This window comes from Schistocerca nitens, chromosome 4 (genome assembly GCF_023898315.1).
Source record: "Schistocerca nitens isolate TAMUIC-IGC-003100 chromosome 4, iqSchNite1.1, whole genome shotgun sequence".
Taxonomy (NCBI): Eukaryota; Metazoa; Arthropoda; class Insecta; order Orthoptera; family Acrididae; genus Schistocerca; species Schistocerca nitens.
The window spans coordinates 893430615-893440937 of NC_064617.1; the positions used below are offsets into that span (position 1 = coordinate 893430615).

Genomic DNA, 10323 nt, shown 5'->3' on the forward strand with positions numbered 1-10323 from the left:
TACGCCAGTATAGCAATGACGAATACACGCTTCCAATATGCGTTCACCGCGATGTCGCCAAACACGGATGCGACCATCATGATGCTGTAAACAAAATCTGGATTCATCCGAAAAAATGACGTTTTGCCATTCGTACTCCCAGCTTCGTCGTTGGGTACAGAATCGCAGGCGCTCCTGTCTGTGATGCAGCGTCAAGGGTAACCGCAGCCATGGTCTCCGAGCTGATGGTCCATGCTCCTGCAAACTTCATCGAACTGTTAGTGCAGATGGTTGTTGTCTTGCAAACGTCCCAATCTGTTGATTCAGGGATCGACTGCTAGTGATACGAGGCCGTTGGGATCCAGCACGATTTTCCGTATTACCCTCCTGAACCCACCGATTCCATATTCTGCTAACAGTCATTGGATCTCGACCAACGCGAGCAGCAATGTCGCGATACGATAAACCGCAACCGCGATAGGCTACCATCCGACCTTTATCAAAGTCGGAAACTTGATGGCACGCATTTCTCCCCCGTACACGAGGCATCACAACAACGTTTCACCAGGCAACGCCGGTCAACTGCTGTTTGTGTATGAGAAATCGGTTGGAAACTTTCCTCATGTCAGCACGTTGTAGGTGTCGCCACCGGCGCCAACCTTGTGTGAATGCTCTGGAAAGCTAATCATTTGCATATCCCAGCATCTTCTTCCTGTCGGTTAAATTTCGCGTCTGTAGCAATTCATCTTCGTGGTGTAGCAATTGTAAAGGCCAGTAGTGTAGATAGGAGACTGCCGGGCGATAGTTACCAATGACAGAGCGCCTGTAACGTGTTCTGGATGCTCCAAGGTAGGTTCTTCCGTTCTGAGTGCCTCCAACGTCGAATTACACAATTTACACCACAGGACGTGATACCTCCACCGACACCAACAATCCTCCCAGTAACTTACGCGGCGGCCACCACGACGTCTCCGTTCCTCCCTACGCCACCGAGCGACGGGGCAGTACCGGAACTGCCCTCCGCAGACCGACACTGGACCGATCAACCGGCTCGGCCACTGGCAGAACTCCGTCCAGTGCCATGCATACCAACACACTCCACTCACCGCCGGCGTTAGAATGGCAGTCGTGCCGGCTTCTCCGAACCACCGAAAACGACGCCGTAGGACCACATTATAATGCGGCGGCTCCAACTCGCTGGAGGAAGAAGATGTAATACTACAAGACCATCAGACTGCCACCACTGCCACTGATTCCATCCCTGCGGAACGGACGGCGGTGCGGACGGAGCCCATCTGGAAGCCCTCTGCAGCGAACAGTGATCAATAGGAAGTTTCCATTACAGGCTGCGAAGCCCCTCGGTTCCTTTCTATCAACCGTCACTAACGTATGGAATATGAGCAGGCTTATGCTCCCACAACTTCTTATGCTGGAGGTCTTCTATTGTAAAAAAGGGAGGAGGGGCGGACAGAGATTCATGGTAGCCTCTTGTCCTTGTGGTGCGAAACCGCCCCTAAAGGTGGGAGAATCAGCAATGATCAATGGCATGAAGATGCAGAAGGCAGTGAAAACCACTGAATTAAGGACACATAACATCTATCCACAGGACATATAGCCTGTAATCGAAAATGGGTCGTGATGATCTCTCCATTGGAAAAATATTCCGGACTAGTCACCCATTCGGATCCCCGGAAGGGGGGTCTGCCAAGGGGGAGGTGGCCATGAGAAAAAGATTTAATAGCGAAGGAAAGGATAACGTCCTACGAGTCGGAGCGAGTAATGTCAGGAGTTTGGAAGTGATAGAGAAACTAGAGAATTTTAGACCAGAAGTGTTAAGGCTCAATCTGATATAGTGGAAATCGGTGAAGTGAAATGGAAAGAAGGAAAGATTTCTGGTCAGATTAGTATAAGGTAATATCAACAGAAGCAGAAAATTATATAATAGGAGAAAGTAGGGCATAGAGTGAGTTACTGTGAATAGTTTAGTGCTAGGGTTGTTCTCACCAGAATCGACAGCAAACGAACACCGACAACAATATTTCAGGTATACATACAGACGTCACAGGGAGAAGGTGAAGAGAGAAAGGGTCTGAGGATATTGGACAATAGTGAAAAATAAGAGTGAAAGAGCAAGAACAAAGTCCTCGGATTAAAAAGCGTTTGAGATAGGGATGTAGCCCGTCCCCCCTGTTGTACAACCTATACATCTAAGAAGCAATGGCGGAAATAAAAGAAACATTCGAGAGTGGAATTAAAATTGAAGGTGAAAGAATATCGATGATAAGATTCGCTGATAACATTGCTATTCTCAAGGAAAGTGAAGAAGATTTTCATAATGGGTCGAACATAAGGAACAGTCTAATGAGTACAGAATATGGATTATGAGTAAATCGAAGAAAGACGAAAGTAATGAAATGTAACAGAAATGAGAACAGCGAGGAGATTGGAGATCGCAAAGTAGACGAAATTGAAGGATTCTACAGAAAAATAACCGACAACGGACGGATCGGGGAGGTCACAGAAAGCAGACTGGCATTGGCAAAAAGGGCATTCCTGCGCAAGAGCTTCAAATATAGGCCTTAAGTTTGAGGAATAAAATTCTGAAAGCGTTCGTTTTGAGCACAGTACCGGGGATAGTGAAGCTTGGACTGTGGAAAAAGCGGAACAGGAGAGAATCGAAGCATTTGACACGTGGTGTTACAGAAGAATGTTGAAAATTAGGTGGACTGATAAGGTAAAAAACGTGGAGGTTCTCCAGCGAATCGGCGAGGAAAGTAATATATGAACAAACAGTGAGAAGAAGAAGGGACAAGATTGTAGGATATTTGTTAAAACATCATGGAATAACTTCCATGGTACTAGAGGCAGCCTTAGGAGGTAAAAGCTGTAGAGAAAGACAGAGATTTTAATACAGCAAGCGAATAATTGAAGACGTAGGTTGCAAGTGGTACTCTGAGATGAAGAGGTTGGCACAGGAAAGGAATTCGTGGTGGGCCCTATCAAACCAGTCAGGCGACTGATGACTCAAGAGAAGTGTTCGTTGGGTTTTATTTCGGGCGATCTGGGTGACCAAATGTTTCGCTCGAACTGTCCAGAATGTTCTTCAAACCAATCGCGAATAATTGTGGTCCAGTGACATGTCACATTGTCATCCATAAAAATTACATCTTTGTTTGCGAACATAATGTCCATCAATGGCTGCAAAAGGTCTCCTGGTAGCTCAACAAAACCATTTCCAGTTAATGATCGGTTCAGCTGGACTAGCGGACCCATTTCATTCCATGTAATCATCGCCCACACCATTACGGAGTCATCACCAGTTTGCACAGTGTCCTGTCGACAACTTGGGTCAATAGCTTTGTCGTGTCTCAGTCACACTCGTCTGACCAGGCTAATTTCATTTAAGTTGCTAATTGATTTGGTAACTATCGCAATAATTATATATATGACAGTAGTATCTGTTCCCGAAAGAACAGTTACCGTGGATGACCATGCAGCTTTGCTAGGAATGAAATGATAATTAAATGGACACCCTAGCTGCAAGCAGGCGTTGGTGTACTTCATTGGGGACATGTTGAAAATGTGTACCCCGACCGGGACTCGAACCCGGGATCTCCTGCTTACATGGCAGACGCTCTATCCATCTGAGCCACCGTGGGCACAGAGGATAGTGCGTCTGCAGGGACTTATCCCTTGCACGCTCCCCGTGAGATCCACATTCCCAACATGTCCACACCACTACATTCGTAGTGCGCTTAACAGATGTTTGCCCATCATACTCATTACTCGTGCCCACGGTGGCTCCGATGGATAGAGCGTCTGCCATGTAAGCAGGAGATCCCGGGTTCGAGTCCCGGTCGGGGCACACATTTTCAACATGTCCCCAATGAAGTACACCAACGCCTGTTCGCAGCTAGGGTGTCCATTTAATTATCATTTAATTTATAGCAAAGCTGCATGGTCATCCACGGTAACTGTTCTTTCGGGAACAGATACTACCGTCATACAGGGTGTTTCAAAAATGACCGGTATATTTGAAACGGCAATAAAAACTAAACGAGCAGCGATAGAAATCCACCTTTTGTTGCAATATGCTTGGGACAACAGTACATTTTCAGGCGGACAAACTTTCGAAATTACAGTAGTTACAATTTTCAACAACAGATGGCGCTGCAAGTGATGTGAAAGATATAGAAGACAACGCAGTCTGTGGGTGCGCCATTCTGTACGTCGTCTTTCTGCTGTAAGCGTGTGCTGTTCACAACGTGCACGTGTGCTGTAGACAACATGGTTTATTCCTTAGAACAGAGGATTTTTCTGGTGTTGGAATTCCACCGCCTAGAACACAGTGTTGTTGCAACAAGACGAAGTTTTCAACGGATGTTTAATGTAACCAAAGGACCGAAAAGCGATACAATAAAGGATCTGTTTGAAAAATTTCAACGGACTGGGAACGTGACGGATGAACGTGCTGGAAATGTAGGGCGACCGCGTACGGCAACCACAGAGGGCAACGCGCAGCTAGTGCAGCAGGTGATCCAACAGCGGCCTCGGGTTTCCGTTCGCCGTGTTGCAGCTGCGGTCCAAATGACGCCAACGTCCACGTATCGTCTCATGCGCCAGAGTTTACACCTCTATCCATACAAAATTCAAACGCGGCAACCCCTCAGCGCCGCTACCATTGCTGCACGAGAGACATTCGCTAACGATATAGTGCACAGGATTGATGACGGCGATATGCATGTGGGCAGCGTTTGGTTTACTGACGAAGCTTATTTTTACCTGGACGGCTTCGTCAATAAACAGAACTGGCGTATATGGGGAACCGAAAAGCCCCATGTTGCAGTCCCATCGTCCCTGCATCCTCAAAATGTACTGGTCTGGGCCGCCATGTCTTCCAAAGGAATCATTGGCCCATTTTTCAGATCCGAAACCATTACTGCATCACGCTATCTGGACATTCTTCGTGAATTTGTGGCGGTACAAACTGCCTTAGACGACACTGCGAACACCTCGTGGTTTATGCAAGATGGTGCCCGGCCACATCGCACGTCCGACGTCTTTAATTTCCTGAATGAATATTTCGATGATCGTGTGATTGCTTTGGGCTATCCGAAACATACAGGAGGCGGCGTGGATTGGCCTCCCTATTCGCCAGACATGAACCCCTGTGACTTCTTTCTGTGGGGACACTTGAAAGATCAGGTGTACCGCCAGAATCCAGAAACAATTGAACAGCTGAAGCAGTACATCTCATCTGCATGTGAAGCCATTACGCCAGACACGTTGTCAAAGGTTTCGGGTAATTTCATTCAGAGACTACGCCATATTATTGCTACACATGGTGGATATGTGGAAAATATCGTACTATAGAGTTTCCCAGACCGCAGCGCCATCTGTTGTTGAAAATTGTAACTACTGTAATTTCGAAAGTTTGTCTGCCTGAAAATGTACTGTTGTCCCAAGCATATTGCAACAAACGGTGTATTTCTATCGCTGCTCGTTTAGTTTTTATTGCCGTTTCAAATATACCGGTCATTTTTGAAACACCCTGTATATATAGTTAAAATATGGCTTCCCGGCCATTGACCTTCTTGTGTGAACTCACACGCTATGCCCGAACTCGTACGGGACTTGGTAGATTAATCTGCCACGAGTAATGAGTATGATGGGCAAACATCTGTTAGGCGCACTACGAATGTAGTGGTGTGGACATGTTGGGAATGTTGATCTCACGGGGAGCGTGCAAGGGATAAGTCCCTGCAGACGCACTATCCTCGGTGCCCACGGTGGCTCAGATGGATAGAGCGTCTGCCATGTAAGCAGGAGATCCCGGGTTCGAGTCCCGGTCGGGGCACACATTTTCAACATGTCCCCAATGAAGTACACCAACGCCTGTTTGCAGCTAGGGTGTCCATTTAATTATCATTATCACAATAATTCCAAATTTTCTTCTAAAGTATCTATAATTCGAGAAATTAATCACTAATACAGAAAGTAACAATGATAATAGCAGCATGCCATCTGTGTAAGCTCGATTTGCTATCCGATGACTTTTGTCACGTCAGTTTATAGCAGCAGAGAGGCTCTCTGAAATTTCAGAAAATTTCTCAATAGGTAAGGGCACGTTTCACTATTCTCTTTCCACGATGCAAAGCAATACATTTCTTCCAGAGCCCACTACAATAATTAATCTTACCATTACGTATCAACATATCTTGATCTCCAACTGTTCTCACTGTACTTTGTTCTACCACCTCTTACCTACTATGTGTACACTGTAGTGGGAGTTCAGCTTATGTGTTGTAGCGTAGCGTTTCTGTACCTCATACCATTATACAGATTTCGCTCTGAGTTGTGGCACTTGAGTACTGGAACATATATGAATGACTACATGAAATCCTAAAGATAAGAAACTTTTATCTGAAATTCTTTTTCGTAGCAAAATTTGTTTTTACAATTGGTGTATTTGTATCTCATATTTCTCATTATCTCAAAAAAATTGTGTGAAAATAAATGGGTTACATAGCAAATAAGGCTAATTCTATTTAAATTTCTAACTGATTTTGTAAGCTGCACAATAATTCCAAAATTTCCTCGAATGTTTTCGAAATTCAAGAGATTAATGACTAATACAAAAATTAACAATGAAAATAGCACCATCCCGAATGTGTATAAATCCAAGCAAGCGTCACAAAATGAAGGGCACCAAGAGGAGATGATGTTTCAACAGAAACGATGAACATGAAGGAAAAAATATACGAAAGCAAGTTGCAAAATCTTAAGAACATATCTGCAAAGCTGGACACTACGTCAATATTGCAATAGTAATGAAAAAAAACTATAGATCTACCAGTCCCATATTTTAACGGCACGAGCTGTTCACAGTATTATCACAAACAGCGTGGGAAGAACATTGCACTTTCATCAGACTAAGGAACAGCTTAGCTTGAGAGGTAGATAGCACAGTCGACCCAAACGCTAGGGTATGAAGTCTTATAATATGTAGCTATACGACTTACCAAGTGTACTAGGAAAACTGTTTCTCGCCTGTTTCATTTTGATTCATTGTTCCATTATCTAAAATATTCTATAGGCAGACTTTGTAGTTACATCTTGTACCATTATAGGGCGCTTAAAGTGCCGCGCAACAAATGCCGTAGCTTTTAGACAGCATGGTGCTCATGTTCGAAATATTTTACTGAATTACTCTTTTCTTTTTTTCATATTCAATAAATGTTGCACAGTAATAATGTCATAACATTTAATTAAAATTGAAGTACAACTGTATGTAAACTCATGTAATTTGCATGAGCAGTAGAACAAAGCCAATTATAAATATTAAAGTAGGTGCAATTAAAATCTGAGTGCTCAAGAAGAACATCGATAACTCGCCCGCATTCTGGTAGTGGAGTCGAGTGGAAGCTGTCGTGTAGGGAGGAAGCCTGCACAAAACACAGACTTCCGGCAACCCACACAGGGGACAGGTGGCCGCTAAGGGAGGCAGTTGTGAACCGGATAGGCATTACTGATGAAGCAAAGCTAGAGCCACAATTACAAAGCATCAGGGCTGACGTCCGACGAGACTTGGTACAAGGGACGACAAGATGAACCTGTATAACGTCTTAAGGTGATCGCTGCTGCGTCACTGCTTTGACACGGTTACGCATTCCCCCATGAACCATTGACCTTGCCGTTGGTGGGGAGGCTTGCGTGCCTCAGCGATAGAGACTGCCGTACCGTAAGTGCATCCACGACGGAGGGGTGTCTGTTGAGAGGCTAGACAAACGTGTCGTTCCTGAAAAGGGGCAGCAGCCTTTTCAGTAGTTGCGAGTACAAAAGTCTGGATGATTGGCCGGACTGGCCTTGTAATATCAACCAAAACGGCGTTGCTGCGCTGGTACTGAGAGCAGGTGAAAGCAAGGGAAGCTGCAGCCGTGATTTTTCCTGAGGGCAGGAAGCTTTACTGTATGGTTAAATGAAGATGGCGCCATCTTGGGTAAAATATTCCGGAGTTAAAATAGTCCCCCTCAGGAGGACGTCGTTATCAAGAGAAAGAAAACATGCCTTCTACGCATCAGAGTGTGAATTGTCAGATGCCTTAACCGGGCTATGGTTCAAATGGCTCTGAGCAGTATGGGAATTAACATCTTAGGCTTCAGTCCCCTAGAACTTAGAACTACTTAAACCTAAATAACCTAAGGACATCACCCACATCCATGTCCGAAGCAGGATTCGAACCTGCGACCGTAGCGGTCGCGCGGTTCCAGACTGAAGCGACTGAACCGCTCGGCCACTTCGGCCGGCCCGGGAAGGTAGGTAAGAAAATTTAAAAATGGGAATGGATAGGTTAAAGTTAGATATAGTTGGAATTAGTGACGTTCAGTGGAAAGAGGAACAAGACTTGTGGTCAGGTGAATATAGGTTATAGATACAACACCAAATAACAAAGCAGGATCAGGTTTAATAATGAATAAAAATATTGGATCGGGGATAACCTACTACGAACAGCATAGTGAACACATTATTGTAGCCAAGGTAGACACGTACCCACTCTTACCACAGCAGTACAATCTGATATTCCAACGAGCTTCGCAGATGACTATGAGATTGAAGAAATGTATGATAAGCAACAGTCCTCGAAAGATATTAGAAGAGTGGAAAGGACATTCGACATTAACAGACTAAATGAAACCCGGAAAGAATTCCAGAGAAATAACACGAAAAATTTCTTCAGAATATTCTAAGAAAATATAAAGGGTTATTCAGCTTCCAAAAATTTGCTTCAAAAGAACAGACGGATCTCTGGAAACAAATAAGTAAGAAAACTTATATCACTAATGGCTGATATTATTGTCTTATCATGAGGTTGCGAATGTGATCTATGGGTGCCGACACGGTAGCTCAGCGTGTTCGGTCAGAGAGCTGGGTGGCCTCAGTAATCAAAAAAACTGAGAGGTAGGATGAACAAAAGAAGTTGAGCGGATGTCATGTGTCGTCCGCCACAACCAAACACAACGATCAACAACGAAAAAAAAAAGGGTAGCGTCTTTGATTATCAATAAAAACGTTAGCAGTCATGGGTTCGAAACTCGCCACCGCTAAAATTTTGATTAACAATGACTACTGAAAACTTCCGGCATAAGAAGTCACTATCATTCTGCCAACGGCCTTCTCAACGAGGGAGAGGTAAGGGACAGAAGTTCAGGGCACTCTCTTGTCCATGGTGTGAGAAACAGCCCCTAAAAGCGAAAGAATCAGCAAAGCTCATCAGGATGCAGAAGGCAATGGAACCATTGCATGAAAGACACAAATGTCGTATCCACAGGACATGTGGCCTGTAATTGATCTCTCCATTAGCAAATATTCTGGAATAGTCCCCCATTTCGATCTCCGGGATGAGAAGGCGGAGGGGGAGGCTACCATGAGAAAAATATTGAATAAGCAACGAAAGGATAACGTTCTACGAGTCGGGAAATATCAGAAGCTTGAATGTGGTAGGGAAGCTAGAATATCTAAAAAGGGAAATGCAAAGTCTCAGTCTAGATATAGTACTGGTGAGTGAAGTGAAATGGAAAGAAGACCGGGATTTCTCGTCATATGAGTATAGGGTAACAACAACAGCAGCAGAAAATGGCTTGAAGGGTATAGGATTTGTTATGAATAGGATGGTACGGCAGAGAGTGTGTTACCATGATCAGCTCAGTGATAGGGTTGTTATCACAATAGACAGCAAACTAATACCGAAAATAGTTGTTTAGGTATACTTGCCGACGTCGTAAGCTGAAGATGAAGAAACAGAGAAAGTACACGAGGACATTGAAAGAGTATTCCAATACGAAAAGAGCTTGGCATACGGAACGCGAAAGGAGAAAGACTAGTTGAGTTCTGTAACAAATTTCAGCTAGTAATAGCAAATTCTCTGTTCAAGAATCACTGTAGGAGGAGGTATACGTGGATGAAGCCGGATGTACAGGAAGATTTTAGTCAGATCAGGCAGAGATACCGAAATCTGATACTGGATAGTAAGACGTACCCAGGAGCTGATATTGATTCAGAAAACAATTTACTAGTGATGAAGAGTAGCCTGAAGTTTAAGAGAATAGTCAGGAAGAACCAATACGCAAACAAGTGGGATACGGAAGTACTAACGAATGACGAATCACGCTTGAATTTCCCTAAGGCTGTAGATATTGCAATGAGGAAAACCGCAGTAGGCAGTACATTTGAAGAGGAATGGGCATCTTTAAAAAGGACAGTCACAGAAGTTGGGAAGAAAAACATAGGTACAAAGAAGGTAACAGCGAAGAAACATGGGTAACAGAAGAAATACTTCAATTGATC

General features: G+C 44.3%; 1 non-coding gene across 1 annotated transcript; it reads left to right on the forward strand.

Moving 5' to 3' along the window:
• The first annotated feature begins 5761 nt into the window (after positions 1 to 5761).
• Positions 5762 to 5836, forward strand: Trnat-ugu (transfer RNA threonine (anticodon UGU)). Its single transcript has one exon. It is a non-coding gene; the product is annotated as a tRNA-Thr (tRNA).
• The last annotated feature ends 4487 nt before the right edge of the window (positions 5837 to 10323 follow it).